Genomic DNA, 22,139 nt, shown 5'->3' with positions numbered 1-22,139 from the left:
TCCCTTGATAAGAAGAACAAGCATCTTTTCTTATAATTTTAGAAGCTACTTATTTAGCTGGAAAGAACAGTGGAACTATGAAAATGAACCTCCTATACTAGTCTGGGAGTTTCAGATTTTAATATAGTCAATTAAAACAGATGGTTTTGTACATGAAAGTATGCATAGGTCACTTAAAAAGATATGAAAATAAATAATAACTTAAAACTCCATCAAAAATTTTATATTCAAAAGAAGAAAAATGCTAAAGTTGTTTTAGATTTCAATAAAAAGATGACATTTGGAAAAGGGGAAAAAAGAAAGAGAGAAACAGATATCTGAGGCTAGATATGCTCATTGCTGCTGGGGTGTCATCGTTTCTAGGCGCCCGGCCCGTTTATTTTTCGTAACATTGACTCTTTTAAAGAGGTTGGCCAGTTATCTTGTAAAAATTCTCATATTCTAGAGTCATCTAATATTTCATTATTGTTAGATTCAGGTTAAACATTTTTGGCAGAGGACTTCATTGGTGAAGTTGTGTCTTATTCATGTCACCGGGAGGAACACCATGTCAGGCTGTCTCCACTAGGAAGACTAAATGAGATCACTTGGTTAAGGCGGTATCCACCAGGCCTCTCCATGTAAAAACACAGCTTCCTTTGGTAATATGAGGTGGCCTGTGGGGAGATACTGGGAGACCATGTATATATGTATTTGTGTGTGTATGTGTGTGTGTGTGTGTGTGAGTTCATAATTATGACCCTAATTCTATACCACATAAATCCTTCTTCCCTAACTTTTTATTTTGAAAAATTGCAAACAGGAGATATATATACATATACACTTTCTGTTTCTCAATAACCTTTCCCCCAATGGTTTTAGCATCCATTGAGGATCCATAGCTTGAATTAATTACTATATCAGCAGTTGCAGAATGGTCTTTGATTAATTCTATCATTCCTTAGAATTAATTCAATTATTCGTATGTCATTAGCTGGCCCTCTTCTAGGAAGCAAGTTCTGAGGAAAAAGCTAAAAGATGAGTAGGTGACACGGGCCTGCAGTCCCAGCTACTCAGGAGACTGGGCAGAGGGTATTACGTAAGCCCAGGAGTTTGAGACCAGCCTGGGCAACATAGCAAGACTCCATCTCTTTAAAAAAAAATTTTTTTTAAGATGAGCGGGTAAGTTATTCTTTGAAAAAGTTTGGCTTTTAAGAAACTTTGAAGTTTCTGTTTTAAGAAAGAGAAGCAGCTGGAATGAATGTGGAACCAAGGCACTGTTAGGAAAGCGTTTAGTAAATATTTGTGCAATTCCAAAATTAATCTTTAAAAAGAGAGAACCTGAGTAACAGCACTTCATGTAACTGTAAAACAATAAATATAAATGCACGGGTTTGCTTTTAACATTGGGAAGACAACACAGAACTATCTGTTACTGAAGTGGAGAAAAAGAGTCCTACTGTTTCCTGGTGAGTCACACATAGAGTCAAGAGAGCATTCTGAGCATTAGAGTAACCTGGTCATATTTGAATTTTTTAATATTATTGAAAATATTTAAATAGTATTTAAAATTATACACAGCAGCTCCTTCCTGCATGCACAAGTTCCCTCCAGGACATTTTTGCGTCCGTTCTTGCAAAGAGTCCTAGCTATATCCCCAATCTAGGACAAGTTTTCATGGAAAAAAAAGAAATTTGGTTTGGCTGCTGGGTAGTGGTGGTTTGGTTTGGACCATATGGGTCGTGTGAATTCACTACTCAAAACTCGGGTGAAACATGCTCTTGTGGTTATGGATTTGGGGGAAGGAGGGTCTCTTTTTATCCACTCAAAGACAAACAAGCTTCCTTCATCTTTCTGTGCCAGTGCACAGATTTTCCTACTCAAACCTTTTGCTGAGGGCATAGCCATTTAAGCATCTGGATTAAAGGATGGGTTTGGCTCATTTGAAGCTCTGTCTTTTTCATCAGCTCATAGCCTCAAGTCCTATCACCAAATGAGCATTAAAATCCAAGTTCCTGGGCTACAGAGACTGACAGCCTTCTTTGCCCTCCTCTTTCCTAACCCAGGTAATAAACAAGAGCTTACCATTCTCGTTTTTAGTTTTCTCTCTGTTTCTGGAACCAAAAGATTTCTTCTGTTTCTCAAAAAGCTAGCTAGTCATTAAAAAAAAAAAAAGGATTCTTTGCTATATTTTTTCCAAATATCTGGTTATTTGCAGAAGGATTTGAGATTTTCTAGCTCTACATATTTCTAGACCCAGCGTGTTTATTGAAACAGGCCTGTTCACTCCCTGCCTCCACTTCTTCCCATTCCTCTCAGTTCCCAACTGTGACAATCTGGCTTTCTCTTTCCTCTCTCTGAAGGACTCCATTCTAATAACACCAAACCACACACCCAACTGATCTCCTTGCCTGAAATGCACTTGCACCCTTCTTGACCTGTTTACTGAATTTTTAGCATCCTTTAACCTGCAGGGCATATTTCATCTTCTCTAAGAAGCCCTTCCTTTGAACCTCTATGATCCCACATATCCTGGTGGTTTGCCTATCTCACTTATTATATTATAATATAATGAATGTATCTCTTAGTGCCTCTCTCCCCACTGTAAGGTACTTGAGGTCTGGGACCATAATTCATTTGTCGAATCCCTGAAGCTAACATAGTATTTGACCCACAGTAGGTGTTTAATGCATTAGTTAGTCAAATAAATAAACACAGATCAGTTCCATAACGATTGCCTTTAAAAAGTTTAACAATACCCCCAGACACAGGAAAACTCCAGTTCCCTGGAAAACATTTATGCAAAACCATCATATGGGGAAAAGAAGGTAGTATACAGAGCTCAGAACACTACACCCCCGGGAGAGATGACACATCATGCTCCCTCTCCCTCCCAGTGGGCAGCCTGAGATAAGAAAGACATGAAATCCCGACTAAACAGAGTGTTCAAAGCCCTCCGATGAATTACCATAAGAATGATTACAAAGCCTCAGCCTGTCATTCAAGGTCATCCAAGTTCAAACACCTAGTCCATCTTTCCAGTACTGGCTTCCGCTATACAGACCCTCAGTCACTTCCCTGGAATTATTATGCCTCTCATATCCTACACTGCCCCTGGAACCTACTTCACTAGTCATGTTATGTACAAGAGCTCAAAAAGTCATGATATTGTTGCAAGCATACTGTTTATTCATTTTATTACTTGCTTACTTTATGAATTTTAGGTATATATCAAAGGAAATCAAATGTATTTAATTTTGTTACTCTTAGCTGTAATAAAAATCCCTCACTCCTTTTGCCTACGCGACCATAAACTTTATATTAGAGTTGGCTCTTTGTCTGAGTCACCTCCCACGCCCCACTCCCACGGCTCAGTTCCAAAGGAGAGAAGAGTGGGGAGGAAAAGAAGGCTGATTTTCAGGTCTAGCGTGGCTCAAATGGCAGGGCCATCTCCGCCTTTCCCCTGCCGCCCCCCAAAGTCAAGGACACTCACTGGTAAGCTCCCTGATTTGTGGTACCCCAGAGTAACTGTGCTCCTGAGATGTCATCTTTCCCAAGGAAATTTGCTATCCTGTCGAAAAGGTTTGGAATGAACTGATTACTTCAGAATAAGTATGTAATTATTTTTGTGGTTAACTGAGACAACTTCGCATGGGAAATAAGAGCAGATGTTGCCCAAAAAAGAACTCAGTTTGGCAGATGCAGGAGCATGGCGGGGAGAGAACATACCCTGCCTGGCTAAGTAATTGCAAACAGCTGCTGGGCTGCACAGAGCTCAGACAGAAAATGTCACTGCAGAAAGGAATATTTGTGCCTCATTGGTCCCACCCCGTCTTGGTACAGATGAGAAAACTGAGGCCAGAGAGAAGGTAGGATCAGAACCCTCATCTGCTTCTTTCATTCCAGGATGGCTTTTTCTGAAAAATGCAGAAAGCACTTACAGCCCAAAGCACTGTTTTCTCTGGATTTCTCTACAAGAAGAGTGGAAGTAATAATAAAGCATTGTCAAATATTCTTAAGCTACCAAGAAGCCTGTGAACTCCATTAAACCATTAACATCCCAGAGTGTCTTCTGTCCTCCGTATGAGTATGGAGTGCTGACCACTGAACTCCAAGCACTGAATACTCAGCATCAAGTGCTGAGTACTGAGCACCATGCCAGCACCCCAGGCTCCGGAGCTTATCAGCTTTTCTGTAGAAGGAAAGCGGTCGGTCAAAGGATCCTGCCAAGTGCTCCAGCTCCAGTGGAACATGTCTCAATGCTGCCAAAGATTATAGATTTCCTCTACATTCAGAAAATATTCTGAATATATTTTCTGATCTCTATTTATAGTTTGTGACAGTCTCCATATGCCAATAGTATCCTGAATTTATTTCAAGTCCCTGGAGTATTCCAAAAAGAGTTCTATTCCTCCCGGTCTCCCCCAGCTTTTCATCCGAGAAGAGAACACAGGCTTAGGTAACAGTCTCCTGCAAGAACTCAGCTTCCTTCTCCTCCGTGAAGGCTTTCCCTCTGGTCCCAGATATAATTACTCTCTCCTTCCTGCGGTTTCCCAGAGCGCTTATGAAACCTCTATTATAATACAGTGTTCCATGCATTCAGAGAGTTGCGGTCCTCACTCCACTCCTCCACTAGACTCTAAGAAGCAGGTGGGAGGGGCTGAGTCATGGCATCGTTGGACCCCATGGAGCCAGCACTTCACCCAAAACATTCAAGATGCTCAGTAGCAAAAGGTCTAAAGAAAACAATGGAGGTAAACTGCTGAGTCACTATCTCTCCTCTCCCCACTCTTCTGCTTCTGCTTTCCATACTGTTCTCTGGGTCCCAGGCTTCTTCCACATCTGCACACCTTCCTCCCAAGACTCTGAATCAAGGGTTTGATAAGCAGGTGCTCCTATGGGATCATCTAAGCCTGCGTTTCGGGCAATCATTTTTTTTCCCACCTTGGCCGTGACCCTGACCCACCAGAGATATTTTAGAAATTGTTTTCACAGATGATGAGAAAGAATCAACCTCATGTTCCACTTAAATATTTCTAGGCTTACAGATAGACTTCTAGGCCCTTAAGAAGACTCTTTAAAATTCAAATCCAAGGGATCCGGAAGTTTCCTAGAAAGCAAACTGGGTGAGCAGGGTCTCACAGCTGAATGGAGCAAGTGTTTTATGTAAGGACCAATTTAGGGCTGCACATCTTAGATGCACCTGCTTTTCTTTTTTGAGATGGAGTCTCACTCTGTAGCCCAGGCTGTAGTGCAGTGACACGATCTCAGCTCACTGCAGCCTCTGCCTCCCAGGTTCAAGTGATCCTCCTGCCTCAGCCTCCTGAGTAGGTGGGATTATAGGTGCCCACCACCACACCCAGCTAATTTTTAATATTTTTGGTAAAGACAGGGTTTCACCATGTTGGCCAGGCTAGTCTTGAACTCCTAACCTCAAGTGATCCGCCCGCCTCAGCCTCCCAAAGTGCTGGGATTATAGGCTTGAACCACCATTCCCAACATGCATCTGCTTTATTAATTAAAGGAATGCCCAGGAAGAAATTGCCATCATTTTTCTGCCACACATACCTACACACAAAGTGCATATCTAGGCCAATTTGAGGAATGACACCATAGACTTGGCTTTCTCACCTGTCATTTCTTCCTGAATTGCAGAGCGAGCCATGTGCAGCCTGGGCTATAAGCCACTCAGCCCTGCTGTAAGAGTTTCTAACCCCAGCCAGCCTCATTTGCATCTGAAAACTCGTCTTTCCGGTGCTCTCTGTTCCAGCTGCTGCTTTTTCTTTCCTTACTGGTAGATACAGACTCTAGAATTCTGTTACAAGCAGAATCCTGCAGTCTTTTTGGTAGGTTTTTAGAAAATACAATGGATCAAAAACAGTTTGTTAGGAAAAATGGTCAAAGATGGGAAGGGAAGCTGGAATACTCATTCCCCTTGATATGCTAATCCTTTATCACCAAGTTATCTCAGAGTTAGAGGCCCTGCGGCTCAAACGGTGCCAGGGTACCTGTCTTTTATAGCCTCTGCTATTGTTAGGCACTGCCAAGGGAGAGAAACTGCTCACGTTTGGTTTGTAAAGAATTAGAGGCCAGACGTGGTGGCTCACGCCTGTAATCCTAGGACTTTGGAAGGCTGAGGTGTGTGGATCACTTGAGGTCAGGAGTTCAAAACTAGCCTGGCCAACATGGTGAAACCCCGTCTTTACTAAAAATACAAAAATGTTAGCTGGCAAGGTGCTGGGCTACTCCCCACAATAATCACTTGAACCCAGGAAGCGGAGGTTGCAGTGACCGAGATCACATCACTGCACTCCAGCCTGGGCAACAGAGTAAGACTGTGTCTCAAAAAAAAATTAAAAATTAAAAATAATAATTAGGCTTCTTTTGAGGAGTAGACTGTTAGTTCTAGTGATAGGCAAGTCAAAAACATTCTCAAAAATCGGCTCAACATTAATCTCTCCCTCTCCCTCCTTTGCAGGTGCATGCACATGCATACACACACACACCCCCCCTCACAGACAAGCCTATAGTCTTTATTGTATTTTTTGGCAGGGAGGGGACAGAGTCTTGCTCTGTCACCAGGTGCCAGGCTGGAGTACAATGGCGCAATCTCGGCTCACTACAATCTCCACCTCCTGAGTTCAAGCAATTCTCCTGCCTCAGCCTCCAGAGTAGCTGGGACTACAGGCACATGCCACCACGCCCAGCTAATTTTTGTGGGTTTTTTTTTTTTTTTGGAAGAAAGGAAGAGAGAAAGAAAAAAAAGAATGAAGGAGAGAAAGAAAAAGGAAGAGAAAGAGGGAGAGAGAATGGGAGTATTGCTTTATTGCCCAGGCTAGAATGCAGTCTGGAAATGGATATTGAAAACCTCTTTTATGCCAATAATTATGCTTAACGATGGAGACAGGAAGAATAAGGGAAGAAAATAACAAACAAGCAGCCAACCAATATTTCATTTAAACCTATGAAATGCTATGCAATTACTGAGGAGTGATTTACTTCCAATTATGTAGTCACTTTTGGAATAGGTGTGAGGTGGTAATGTATGTTTTGGGTATTTGAAGTGGAGAGTTCTATAAATGTTTATTAAGTTTACTTGTTCCAGGTCTGAATTCAAGTCCTGGATGTCCTTGTTAATTTTCTGGCTCATTGATCTGTCTAATATTGACAATGTGATGTTACAGTCTTCCACTATTATTGTGTGGGAGTCTAAGTCTCTTTATAAGTAACTTGTCTTATATATCTAGGTGCTCCTGTATTGGGTGCATATATATTTAGGATCATTAGCTCTTCTTGTTGCATTGATCCTTTTACCATTGTGTAATGTCCTTCTTTGCCTCTTTTGATCTTTGTTGCTTTAAAGTCTATTTTATCAGAGGCGAGAATTGCAACTCCTGCTTTTTATTTATTTGTTTATTTTTGCTCTCTGTTTGGTTGGTAAATCTTCCTCCATCCCTTTGTGTTGAGTCTTGTGTATCATTGCATATGAGATGGGTCTGTATGCAGCATACTGATGGGTTTTGGCTTTTTATCCAATTTGAATAATAATATATATGAGTTTAATACTGCCATTTGATGCTAGCTGGCTGTTTTGCCCATTAGTTGGTGTAAATTTTTCATTATGTTGATGCTGTTTACTTTTTGATACATTTTTGGAAAGGCTGATATTGGTTGTTCCTCTATTTGTGTAGTGCTTCTTTCAGAAGCTCTTGTAAAGCAGGCCTGGTGGTGGTGAAATCTCTAAGTACTTGCTTGTTCACAAAAGATTTTATTTTTCCTTCACTTGTAAAGCTTAGTTTGGCTGGATATGAAATTCTGGGTTGAAAGTTCTTTTCTTTAAAGATGTTGAATATTGGCCCCCACTCTTTTCTGGCTTGTAGGGTTTCTGCTGAGAGATCTGCTGTAAGTCTGATAGGCTTCCCTTTGTGGGTAACCTGACCTATCTCTTTGGCTGCCCTTAGTATTTTCTCCTTCATTTCAACCCTAGTGAATCTGACGATTATGTGCCTTGGGGTTGGTCTTCTTGAGGAATATCTCTGTGGTGTTCTCTGTATTACCTGGAGTTGAATATTGGCCTGCCTTACTAGGTTGGGAAAGTTTTCCTGAATGATATCCTGAAGAGTATTTTCCAACTTGGATTCATTCTCTTCGTCACATTCAGATACATCTATCAAACGTAGATTTGGTCTTTTCACATAGTCCCATATTTCTTGGAGACTTTGCTCATTCTTTTTTATCCTTTTTTCTCTAATCTTGTCTTCTTGTTTCATTTCATTAAGTTGGTCTTCAACTTCTGATATCCTTTCTTCTGCTTGATCAATTCGACTGTTAAAACTTGTGCATACTTCGCGAAGTTCTCGTGTTGTGTTTTTCAGCTCCATTAAATCACTTATATTCCTCTCTAAATTGTCTATTCTTGTTAACATTTCATCAAACCTTTTTTTCAAAGTTCTTAGTTTCTTTGCATTGGGTTAGAACAAGTTCTTTTAATTCACAGAAGTTTCTTATCATCCACCTTTTGAAACCTACTTCTGTTAATGGAACGCACTCGTTCTCCCTCAGGCCTTGTTCCATTGCTGATGAGGAACTGTGATCCTCTGTAGAGGTAGAGGCGTTCTGATTTTGAGTATTCTCTGTCTTTTTAGGCTGGTTTCTTCCCTGCATTATATATTTATCCATCTGTCCTCTTTGTAATTACCGACTTTCTAACTAGGTCTCTGAGTGGACGTCCAACTTGTTGATTCCCAGCGCCGAAATCTGAGCAATCCACTGCACCGGTCAAAACAGCGGTGTTAAGATTGATGGTGCTTTTCTGCCCAGGAATCTCCAGTCTGGCTCCCTTCTTGAGTCCGTCCTTCAATCAGCTGAATAGGTGATTCTGCCTTCCTGGAGCTCCAAACAACATCGGCCAAAAGGGGACCCAGTCCCGCTCACTCTGCACCAAGAACTGCCGCACTGAGGCACCAGCAAAACCGCTGCGCCGGCCACAAGAGTCTCTCTGGAGACCCATGGGGCTCCTCTGCTGGGAATCTCTTGGTCCGTGTGCAACAAAAACTCGTCTGAAAGTGTGGCGTCCTCTCGTTCTCTGCGCTTTCACTGGGAGCTACAATCCTGAGCTGATAGTGATCAGCCATCTTGGATCTCTCTCCTGTGTTTTTTTAGTAGAGATGGGATTTCAACGTGTTGGCCAGGATGGTCTCGCTCTCTTGACCTCGTGATCTGCCCACCTCGGCCTCCCAAAGTGCTGGGATTACAGGTGTGAGCCACCATGCCCGGCCGACAAGACTATATAGTTTTTTAACTGGAAGAGCTACCAGAAGCTTTTTTTTTTTTAAGCAGGCGTAAGAGGCACTATGGAGAGCAAATCATTTGTCAAAGTGAATCCTGCAAGTTAAGCAATGATTACATGATATGCACATGACACAAGGACACTTGCCTGACAAAGCCTGTCCAGGTGTCCAAGCACCGAGCAGCACCAGCATTAAGAATAACAGCTTGGTGAAGGGAAGAGGCAGAAGAAGATGAAGGAAGACTGTACTTATTCCAGGAGTACAGTCCTTAAGCAAAGCCTCATCTGGCTATGGAGCCGGGACTGTGAAACCCTGAGTACCTATTTCTTGTTAGTATCCCAGTGTTCCTCGCTCTAAAAACACTACTGACAACATGAATATTGGTCTTATCCTTCACTATTGCCCTCACCTAATTGTCACATTCTTATTTACATGTTGAAATATGCACGACATACAATGCCATAAAATGTTATTCTCCTGCTTTCTCCTGGTCTCCCATATGCTACGTTCTTGTAGAAGGCTTCTGTTTCTGCTCCTGCCTCACGCTCTCCCCAGGGGGAACCCCACTGAACTCTAGTTTGCTTGTGAAAAGCCAGAAGCATGGAAGATAGCAGAGCTGAAGTCACCCCGGCTGTGGTTCAGAAGGTAACATGTGTCTCCTGTTCCCCGGAGACCTGCCTGTCCATGCCTGGGAAGTTAAGTTTAATGACCAAAGAATCACCCCTGCCCACTTGCTCCATTCATTTGTAATTCTCAGCCCTCCCAGATGTGTGCATGGTAAGTGCTCCATAGATATTTCTGGCTCAGGCTGCTGATAACGAATTCTTGAATGAGAAAATAAATCAGGTCATCCCTATAGCGCTGCTTGATTTGCTGCAAATATGACTAATTAGTTCATAAGTCAGAGCCAAAGGTGAGAGCACCTTGAATTTGGATCTGAAATGTTTGCACACACAGGAGGAGTTGGACATTTTCTGCCCACTCTGATAGCACAGCACATTTACCCCTGAGCTGTGAGCTTCCTGTCATTGAATCAATGTCACAGATGATTTGAGTCACACTCAGCAAAAGGCTGCAAGGAAACTGTGAATCAACAGTTCGGCGATGGAATTACAAAAAGAGTCAGGTTGTCAGCAAGGTCATGTCTGCTTGACACGCACTGTTCCGTGAGTGGGAACAAGCCTGCCGCACAGGACGTTCTCACGGAATCATGTGGGCCAAAATCGAAGGTCCCCCACCTGCACCACAGTGGGGTAGCTCGCTCACGAAGGTGGAAACGGTCTGTTCTGTGTATTTGGACCTCCGCCTGCAGCTGGCTGGTGCCCACACGCAGTGGCTCTTCAGCCACATCACCGAATTAAGACCCATGCTGGGAGCTGTAGGAGACATGCACCATCGGGCCTCAGGCCAAGCAGCTGATGCCTTTTTATTTTAATCCACTCTGTCCTTCTCATTGTGCTTCAGTGCCCTAAAGAAAAAATAATTATGAGATATGGTCGAAGCTTCCAGTTTAATTGGGAAGACAAGGCTAATCCATGAAATGTCACAGAGAGAAACACATGAGGCTAATTGCTAAATGTTGCAGCACAGAACTGATTGTCTGTGGGGAATCAGAGGAGATGGAGACAAGAAGTGAGAGACTTACTCACTCATGCTTCAGAGACTTTGCATGTGCTGTTCCCTATGTCTGGCATGCTTTTCCCATCTCTTCATCTAGTTAACTCTTATCCTCCATCGGGGTTGCTTTCTCACTGCCTACTTCCTCAAGGTACCTTTTCTGATCCTCTATTGTGTCTTTTCCCATAGACACTTTGACAGTTTGCGGTATTGATTTACTTTGTGTATTTGCTACTTTCTCTCTCTTCCTGCTGGACTGTTAACACCTTGAAAGCAGGGATACGTCAGTTTTGCTCATCGCTGAATTTCAGGCCCTCAGCACAGAGCCTGCACACAGAAGGTGCTCCATTGAGGTCTGCTACTGAGCACAGGTGATGGAGCTTGAGCTGGGCTTCCAAGAAAGTACAGGATTTGTATCCCCTCAGGTGAGATTTCAACATGAATGAACACCTAATTTGTTTTATTTTTAAAGACAAGGTCTCACTCCGTCATCCAGGCTGGATTGCAGTAGGAAAATCATTGCTCACTGCAGCCTTGAACTTCTGGGTTCAGGTGATTTTCCTGCCTCAGCCTCCTTGACAGCTGAAACTACAGGTGCCCACCACGACACCTGGCTAATTTTTTTATTTTTTAATTTTTTTTGTAGAGATGAGGTCTTGCTGTGTTGCCCAGGTTGGTCTCGAACTCCTGGCCTCAAGCAATCCTATTGACGCAGCCTCCCAAAATGCTGATTACAGGCATGAGCAACCACACTCAGGTGAGCAGAGACCTAAATGTTGGTGTCAGTGAGGCACGTGTGAGTGGTGAGGAGAACACCCTCAGGGTAGAAGGGACAGTGGGGGAAGGTGGGACTGTGAAAGGGGTTGGATCTGGGAGGACCTTAGAGACGGGCCAACACTGACCACCGATGGAGGATAAGAAAATAGGGAGCCACTGAAGGGTTGTAATAAAAATAATTGCCAGCCAAAAGTGGTGGCTCACACCTGTAATCCCAGCACTTTGGGAGGCAGAGGCAGGTGGATCACCTGAGGTCAGGAGTTTGAGACCTGCCTGGTCAACATGGTGAAACCCTGTCTCTACTAAAAAATACAAAAAAAATTAGCTGGGTGTGGTGGTGCATGCCTGTAATCTCAGCTACACTGGAGGCTGAGGCAGGAGAATCACTTGAACCTGGGAGGTGAAGGTTGCAGTGAGCTGAGGGCACGCCATAGTAGTCCAGCAGCCTAGACAACAAGAGTAAAATTCCATCAAAAAAAAAAAAAAAAGAATTGCCTAGAGAAAGTGATACTGAAAGGTTCCTTTGGTATCTTGCTTGGAGAAGGAAGCCTCTGGAAAGAGAGGAGCCCGATGATGGAGGCCTGGCCTGGGAAAGGGGAGGGAGCTTTCCACCTGGCAAAGGCCTTCATGGCAGGCACTCTGCTCAGGAGGAAATAGGACCAGCACAAGAAGAATGAAGAGGACCCGAGATGTAAAAACACAGATGAGGGAGCAGGTGTGAGAAGGGTCTCCAAGCCTACAGACTGGGTAGATAGAAATTGAGAAGCCAAGAACCAGGGCAGGAAGATTAGCAGAAGGAGCTGGTCAGGGGAAACTAGGGCAAAGGTGATGAGTTCAATCTTGATATTCCAGCAACAAAAGTCATGACATATTGTGAAAGTTGTCAGAATTAAACTGGAGTCACCAATGTTTTTTGTTTTTTTTAACAGGAAAAGGTCTTTATTGCAAGATAAAAATTTTTCTTGGCATGCAGACTTTTTTCCTTTCAAATAATCAGCTCTTAATGGGTTTTTCCTCCACTATGGCATTAAAAAGGAGTATTTTTGTCATTTTGATAAGACATACACCATAAACAAACGAGTGCTTGAGACCACACAAACCTTGGCAGTGACGCCTTCCCTGCGGGACGCTGCAGCCTAGGGAGGGCCGCGTGGGCCTCGGAAAGCCTCCCACACTGCTTCTCCATCAGTATGCTTTGGATCTGTGTCCCGCCCAAATCTCATGTTTAACTGTAATCCCCAGTGCTGGAGGCGGGGCCTGGTGGGAGGTGATTGGATCTGGGGGGTGGTTTCTCATGGTTTAACATCATCCTTCCTTGGTGCTGTCTTCATGATAGTGAGTTCTCATGAGATCTGGTTGTTTAAAAGTCTGTGGCACCTAAAAAAAAAAAAACAAAAAACTTGACAGGGAAGGCTACGATGAGAGGATTTTCATACCTAAATGCCTGATAACAAAAACTATCTCAAAAAACTGCGAAAACCGGCCGGGCGCGGTGGCTCAAGCCTGTAATCCCAGCACTTTGGGAGGCCGAGGCGGGTGGATCACGAGGTCAAGAGATCGAGACCATCCTGGTCAACATGGTGAAACCCCGTCTCTACTAATACAAAAAATTAGCTGGGCACGGTGGCGCGTGCCTGTAATCCCAGCTACTCAGGAGGCTGAGGCAGGAGAATTGCCTGAACCCAGGAGGCGGAGATTGCGGTGAGCCGAGATCGCGCCATTGCACTCCAGCCTGGGTATCAAGAGCGAAACTCCGTCTCAAAAAAAAAAAAAAAAAAAAAAAAAAAAAAAACTGCGAAAACCACAAATTTGCACAAAGATCGTCACTACGTCACACACAAAAATACTTTTTTGAGGACATCTGCCCAGCAACTGCCTGTGAAACCTCAAACTGGCATCACCCTTGTTATTGATCCTTGTACCCAAGGATAATTCTCTCAAAACAATTATGTAATCCTCCTCATTTTTCTTTAAAAACTTTGTCCTCCTTTACCTCCCTGGACACACACATAGTTTGCTAATGCATGTCTATTCCCACTGCAATGCCCTACTCCGGAATAAATATATTTTTCTTTTAGAGAGCTCCTGTTTGTCATTTAGATTGACAGTATGTATTAGTTAACTGTTGCTGTGTAACAAATTATTTCAAAAAATTAGTGGCTTAAAACAATACCCATTTATTATCTACCAGTTTCCGTGGGTCAGGAATTAGCTGGTGCTTTTGTTCTGGGCTCTTTCACAAAGCTGTGATCAAGGTGTCAGCTGGCACTGCATGTTCATCTGAAGTCTCAGCTGGGATTGGGTCCACTTCCAAGCCAGCTCATACGGTTGTCAGGATATAATTCTTCATGAGATGTTGGCCTGGAGACCCCAGTTCCTTGCTGGCTTTTGTCCAGAGGCCACTCTCAGTCCCTTGCTATGTGGGCCCCTCCAACATAGCAGCTGCATGGAAGCATGCAAGACAAGGAGGCCACAGAGAGTGTCTTCTAACAAAGGGGACATTACAATCTTTTGTAATCTAATCATGGAAGTGACATCTCTCATATTGCCATATTTGTTAGAAGCCAGTTACTCGAAGGGAATACAATCTTACAAAGTCATCAATACTGGGAAGCAGGAATCATCAGGGTCCATCACAAAGCCTGCCAGCCACAGGGTATTTAGAAATGTGAAATTGAAGTTTGGGAGCAAGGGAGAGTCATCTGAACATTGGTGTGGGAATCACACCAATCATTGGAGTATCAAAGGAAAGAGTACTGTCTGTGTGTGTGTGTATGTATGTGTGTGTGTGTGTATGTGTGTCTGTGTGTGTATACAGACTGAGTATCCCTTATCTGGAATGCTTGGGACCAGAAATGTTTCAGATTTCAGATTTTTTTTCAGATTTTGGAATCTTTGCATACATAATGAGATATCTTGGGGACGGACTGAAGCCTAAGCACAAAATTCATTTGTTTCATATATTCCTATGTGCATAGCCTGAAAGCAATTTTATACAATATTTTTAATAACTGTGCATGAAACAAAGTTTATATGAAGTCCTTATGTGTGGAATTTTTTACTTTTGGTGTCGTGTTGGTGTTCAAAAAGTTTTGAATTTTGGATTTTAGATTTTCAGATTAGGAATGCTCAACCTGTTATATGTGTGTGTGTGTGTGTGTGTGTGTGTGTGTGTGTGTGTGGACATGGAGGATTAATCACATTTAAAAATAGAACAGGGAGGTAGAGAATAAATAAAATAGGGAAAAGGAGAACCTAGGGAATAATTCAACAAATCCAAGACCACTACTTTCTTCAAAACCTAGGAGGAAAGTCCTCTCCTCCAGGGAGCCCTCTTAGATTGACTGGGCCCTATCTAATCCTCCACTAGTTATTCACTCAAAAGAGCACCAGAGTCTATTATGTGCAAAGGCTACCAAGTGGAAAGGGACCTAACAGAGTCTCCAAGAAGCTTAAAAGTTAGGGAGTGAAGATGAATTGGTAACTAACATTTTCAGATGGAAAGCAGTAGCGGCACGGCGGTGTCACACAGAAGAGACAGAAATCACCGAATTTCATGGTGGGAGACACTGTTTCCCCTGGGAAGTGAGACTGGTGTGTGGGTCCGGCTGGTCTCTAGTTTTCACTCCTGTGAATGTGCCACATTGGCTGCGGTCCCAGGACGTTTGGCATGGCTCCAATTTATCTCCCCAGCTGGGTCATGTAGCCAAACTAAAGCACACCCAAGTTTTCTAGGCGTGTCCTACCTTCTTACAGGACCTGGATGGTGGCCTGCGCACCTCAACTCCCCCGAACTGCTGAGGGCAGAGTCTCCCCTCAGGTGGTTGCAGCAGAAACAGACGCGGCAAACCACCAGAAGACAACGGCAGCGTTTATGATATGCCTTCCACATTCTCAACTCATTCATTTCTTAGCAGACACAGGGCTTGATGGAAGGAGTGATTTTGTTCCCCTCGCTGGTCAAGAGATGCTTTTGATGAATCATTTCTTTATGTGGTTTTTAGATTGCATTTCACCTCAGGGGCAAAGCTCTCCAAATGAAACCATTCATAAGACCAGGTGAAACTGCAGCAACTTTTAAGGCTATTCCTGAAGGTCAGCCACAAGCCAGAGCTCAGAGTTCATTTAGAAATCTACCAGAAGGGACGTTCCTGGGAGCTGCGTGCTACCCACGAGGTCCTCCTGCCTCTCTCTGGCAAGCCCCCTTGGGTACTACCTTGAAGAGAACAGTTTCTGAAAATATAAGAAGGAATAAAACTGGTCGGGCGCAGTGGCTCACACCTGTAATCTCAGCACTTTGGGAGGCCGAGACGGGGTGGATCACTTGAGGTCAGCAGTTTGAGACCAGCCTGGCCACCATGGCAAAACCCTATCTCCACCAAAAAATCCAAAAAAAAAAAATTAGTCGGGTGTGGTGGTGCACGCCTGCAGTCCCAGCTATTTGAGAGGCTGAGAAAAGAGAATCACTTGAACCAGGAGGTGGAGGTTGCAGTGAGCCAAGATCATGCCACTGCACTCCAGCCTGGGCAACAGAGTGAGACCCTGTCTCAAAATAATAAATAAATAAATGAAGGAGGAAAACTGGACAAAAGGAAAATAGCCATCAAGTGTCAAATTTCCCATGAGAAAGGGTTTTCTGCTGACCAAGGGCAGGATAAGGCAATTGCTCCTCACAACTCCACAGAGGAGGAAGGACAGGGAGCCGCTTGCTCTAAGCCCCAAGCAAAGTCCCAACTGTCCCCAGCGAAGCCAGCCTCTGAGCTGACCACTCTGATGAACTGCTCCCCATCTGCAGCCTGGAGGGGCACTATTAGCAACTGGCATGTTGCCAGTATCCATTTATTGGCTCGTTAATAATTCCTCTGGGTTCCCAGAGCAACTATTTTACTTCAAATAGGTCACAAAATTCACCACTGACATATCTTTACCCTTCCTGACATTTCATAAGGGCAGAGGCAGAAATTCACACTGGAGAGTCTTGGGGTTGATACTGGAGACTGGGGGTCAATTTTCTCCTTTCCCCGAATCTACAGGGGCCCATTTGCTTTAAGCTGCCTCCAGGAGGTGAGCCGCCACCCTGGCTGGGCTCTGCTCCACTTGCTTATGGTGTATCTAGGGCCTTGCATCTTGAAGTGTGGTCCCCAGACCAGCAGCACTGCCACATCTCAGAAGCTTATTAAAAAAGCAGACTTTCAGGCCCCACCTCAGACCTGTGGAATCAGATCCTGCACTGAAATAAGACCCACCCCACCAAGTAATTTATACACCTAAGATGCTCTAATTTATTTGTAAGAATAAATGAATTTTTCCTGAGGAAGTAATCAGATGCATGCACAGCTTGCAGGTATACCCACGGGTCGAATGCATCATGGCTTAAAAAAGACAAAAACTGGGGCCAGGCCTGATGGCTCATGCCTGTAATCCCAATGCTTAATCCCGGCAGATCATGTAAAGCCAGGAGTTCAAGACCAGCCTGGCCAACATGGAGAAACCTCGTCTCTACTAAAAATACAAAAATTATCCAGGTGCGGTAGCGCACACTTGTAGTCCCAGCTACTCAGGAGGCTGAGGCAAGAGAATGACTTGAACCCCGGAGGCGGAGGTTGCAGTGAGCCGAGATGGCGCCACTGCACTCCAGCCTGGGCAACAGGGTGAAACTCTGTTTCAAAAAAAAAAAAAGAAGAAGAAGACAAAAATTGGAAACAAACCAAACATATTAAAGCAACATTTATTTGAGTGCCTTCTACGTGACACTGAGAAAATAAGAGTAACAATACAGAGAAAGTCTTAAAATTATGGTTCATTCTGGGAGGATGGAAAATTGCATAGCCATTTTTACCTCTTTAAAAAAAGAAAGCAAAACCTACTCTTAGAGCCCTATTTCCTGCCTTCCAGGTTGGCTCAATTATTGTGACTGTCTCTCGGCAAATAGTTCATGCTGGCTGCTAGGCTGGGGACATTTCCCTTTGCTAAACAAACAAGCAAATGCAGAAAGGGCTCAGCTGCCGGAGCACATTGGAATTGCGTGTGAAATGAATCAAGATCCATTTCCAAGGCTTCGCTGTCTGAACGTGACTCTGGCTTTCTCCCAACCCCCACCTTTCCCATCCCCCGAGGCATAGTTCATTTAATCTCTGCGGCACCTGACCCCCTGGTTCTGCTATCCGAGGTGCTCAGTGGATTTACGTTGCTGTATCCATTATTTTCCTAAAAGGAAGACAGCTTAGATAAACGCCTTCCTTTATGTCAAAAGTCACTTTATTCAACTACAACCACATGAAGGGTAGTAAACTCTGGAGAGGGGCCTTCTGGAGAACACAGCAATATTATCTTGCTGGCCCAGGGATGGGGTTTACACCTGCTCTCAATGGTTGCCATATAGCATCACTTCACTGAGTATTGTTCAAGCACCACAAAGTTACTTAAGCAATACTTCTTATAATCAAGGCAATTGGTCAGTGGCTGCCTTAAAAAAAAAAAAAAAAAAAAAAAAAGCCTGGAAATACAGTCCCTCACAGCCCAGCTGGATGGGATCCTGCAGAGCTCTCACCTCTCTGCTCAGAAAAAGTGGCTGCTGCATGTATCAGCCCAGCCGAATTTGATCTTGTGGATTTCATATCCATTCCCTGCCTTCATCACTCGGGCTTGTTTGGCCTGCTCTAGTACGCCTAGCCTCTTTATTCTCTCTTGATTCTCTCCCATCCTTATTCATCCCTCACTCGTTGACTGATTAATTCAACAACCAAGCCCCACCCCCACCGCCACCCTCACCGCGCTGTGCTGGATTTCATCTGTTCTGGATGTGCTCAAATGAAGGCCCTTTTCCCTTCCCGGAGGAGTTCACTTCCCCTGTGGGGAGAAAGTAACATGAAAAAATCAGGCTGCCTCGGTGTTCACGATGTCACCAATATTGGGAAGTTACATTTTGTAATATTTTAATAAAAACAGCCCTTCTGAGCTCAACTCCCTCCGCCTACTCATCTTTGGCTCTTAGTTTCTGCACCTTCCAAATTCCCTCCTCCGTAGCTCACCTGGCCTTGTCACTTTTACACATTGCTCTTGCCAACATCCTGGATCTCACTCTGGAAACCACTCTGCTGGGGTCATTCTGGCAGAGTACCCAGCTTCCCCTATCTCTCTGGCAGAAAAACCTGACTCTGTCTCACTTTGTCGTGAAAAGTTCCTTCTCTGCCCACGTAACTCTCCAGATCTTGCCTTGTAAATTAGAAGCCTCATTCAGTTGACTGCTAACCAAGAGCCATCTAGTAGAAGACTCCAGGTTTTGGCAGTGAAAATTACAGTCTCTTAACAGGATCAGATTCTCAGGCAGCTCCCCCCTTTAATAGCTCCTCTGAGCAGAAAGATGCAGTCAAGATTTATTCCATGTATGCTTTGACTCATGACACACACATGCGTGCACACTCACACCTTTTCATACACTCATTTACACATGCATTTACATACACACACATACATAAACACGTACAAACACACACTCGTGTACACACACATGCATATGAACATCTTCTAGAAGGAGAAAGCAAATTGTGTTAGGTTTCTAGTCTTTCCCTTCCTGCCATAGACAATTGCAATGCAAATACAACAAATGATACAGTCAGAAGCAGATTTATCACGAAGATAAGGAAGCTTAAGCATCTGGGCTCTTCACTTGCACCAGACTGATTCCTGGGGTGGTCTAGGTGGGGAGTGGAAGTCACGTTGCAAACAGAAGGCATTTCTGAAAATGTGCCTAAAAGTATCTCTGAAGAATGAGACCTGGATATCTAAAACTCCAGGAGTTTGTTATGATTTCTTTTCTTATGCTAGATAAATATTTGCATTCCCAGCTGCTATGTATGAATGTCTGTACCCCAACCCCCTACACACATCACATTCATATGGTGAAACCTAATTCCCAAAGTAATGTTACTTGGAGGTGGGACCTCTGGGAGATGGTTAGGCCATGAAGACAGAGGATTATTGCCCTCATAAAAGAGGCCCCCGAGAGCACTCTTGTCTCTTCCACCTGTGGGACATGGTAAAAAGCCATTTATGAACCAGGAAGCAAACCCCCACCAGACACCAAAGCTGCCAGCACCTCCATCTTGGACTCCCCAGCCTCCAAAACTATGAGAAGTAAATTTCTGTTGTTTATAAGCCACACAGTTTGTGGTAGTTTGTTATAGCAGCCCAAACAGACTAAGAATCTAGCCAATTTTCGGCCGGGCACGGTAGCTCACACCTGTAATCCCAGCACTTTGGGAGGCCAAGGAGGGTGGATCATTTGAGGTCAGGAGTTTGAGACCAGCCTGGCCAACATGGTGAAACCACTGTCTGTACTGAAAATACAAAAACTAGCCGGGCATGGTGGCATGTGCTTGTCATCCCAGCTACTCAGGAGGCTGAGGTAGGAGAATTGCTTGACTCTGGGAGGCGGAGGTTGCAGTGAGCCGAGATCACACCACTGCATTCCAGCCTGGGCCACAAAGTAAGACTCCATCTCAAAAAACAGAAAAGAAAAAGAAAGAATCTAGCCAATTTTCTATTTGTGATTTTATATTTTTTGCTTAAAGAGGGCCCCCCACATTTTTTATTGTACTTTAGGTTCTGGGGTACATGAGCAGATCATGTAGGGTTGTTGCTTAGGTACATACATGACAAGGTGGTTTGCTGCCTCCATCCCCCCATCATCTATATCTGGCATTTCTCCCCATGTTATCCCTCCCCACCCTCCCCACCCCCTACTGTCCCTCCCCAACCCCCCCCCAAACTGACCCCAGTGTGTGATGCTCCCCTCCCTGTGTCCACGTATTCTCATTGTTCAATACCTGCCTGTGAGTAAGAACATGCAGTGTTTGATTTTCTGTTCTTGTGTCAGTTTGCTGAGAATTATGGTTTCCAGATTCATCCATGTCCCTACAAAGGACACGAACTCATCGTTTTCTGTGGCTGTAGTATTCCATGGTGTATATGTGCCACATTTTTTTTGTCCAGTCTGTCATTGATGAGCATTTGGGTTGGTTCCAGGTCTTTGCTATTGTAAACAGTGCCGCAATGAATATACATGTGCATGTGTCTTTATAATAGAACAATTTATAATCCTTTGGGTATATACCCAGTAATGGGACCCCCAAATTATATTTGCTTCAGCTGCTACAAAATCTGAACTTGTTCCTTCTTGGATTAAAACAAGACTTCTCAGTCTTGCCACTGTTGATATTTGTGGTTGGATAATTCTTTGCTGTGGGGCTGCCCTGTGCATTGCAGGATGTTTAGTAGTATCCTTGGACTCTACCCACTAGATGCCAGTAGCACTTTCCCCTACCCCCTTGCCAGTTGTGACTACCAAAATCTCCAGACATTGCCAAATGTCCCCAGTTGAGAGTCACTGTGGTAAAAGGTTACAAAATGGCTATAAAAGCAGAGGAAGAGAATCAAGATAGAGAGGTGAGTGTGAAAGGAGGGACAGGAGCATTGGAAGAACAGAGATGTTGTGAAGAACACAGTGAGCACTGGGTATAGGGAAGACAAGGAAGTAAAGCAATAAAGGAATACGTGTAGATATATAGTCTGGGATGGATCGGGGAATGCCACGGCATAAATTTCAAAATTAGGAAAAATTAGGAAAGGTAATGAATTTGCCATTTTGTGTTAGGTACCCTATGGGGAGGGATATACAGGAGGAAGTTGTGTAGTAAGTTGATGGCTATGGGGATCAAAAGAGAAATCAAGACTGAAGATTAATATACAAATTTGGTCCTTGTCAACTACATGGAAATTGAAGCCATGGGAAAACAAATTTTTGCTCAAAGGCAATGAAGAAAGCCAAAGACTAAATCTTAGGGCACATGAACTCTATCTAGGTGGGTAGAAGAGAGTCAACCAGTGAAAGATACTAAAAAAAAGTGGACAAAAAAATAAAGAAATTAATTAATTAATTAAATTGAATAAAAAACAGTGGACAGATTCTGGCTGAAAGCAAGTGACCACAGGCAGTAATTCAAATCTGCAAGAAAAAAACAGAGAGCAACAGTAAAGATAATTATGACATTATAAAAGACAGTATAAAGGCATTTTTTCTCCTTTCTTCTCTAAACTGATTTTAAAAGCAATTGTATAAAATAATATGTATATTATTATTATACAAGGGGCCTTCAGAAAGTTCATGGAAAAATGAAATTAAAAGATAAAAATGAAAGGTGTAAACTTTGCCTTTCAACATATGCTCCATCAAGCTCAAGATACTTTTGTAAGTGATGATACTAATCATTTAGTCCATCCCTAAAGGACTGTAGTCCCTGGTCAGTTAAACATGTCTCCCCTTGAGAGCCAGTTTTTTACATTATAACTAAAGAAAAATGGGTGCCCTTTAAAGATTTTTTAAGATTAGGGAACAAAAAGAAATCAGAAGGCACCAAATCGGAACTATAAGGTGGATGCCTGATTTCACATCAAAACTCCCCAGACTGCCCTTGT

The sequence above is a fragment of the Aotus nancymaae genome, unplaced genomic scaffold, assembly GCF_030222135.1.
Source record: "Aotus nancymaae isolate 86718 unplaced genomic scaffold, 86718_ANA_hifiasm-v0.15.2.pri h1tg000043l, whole genome shotgun sequence".
Taxonomy (NCBI): Eukaryota; Metazoa; Chordata; class Mammalia; order Primates; family Aotidae; genus Aotus; species Aotus nancymaae.
Note: the sequence above shows the minus strand (reverse complement) of the source record.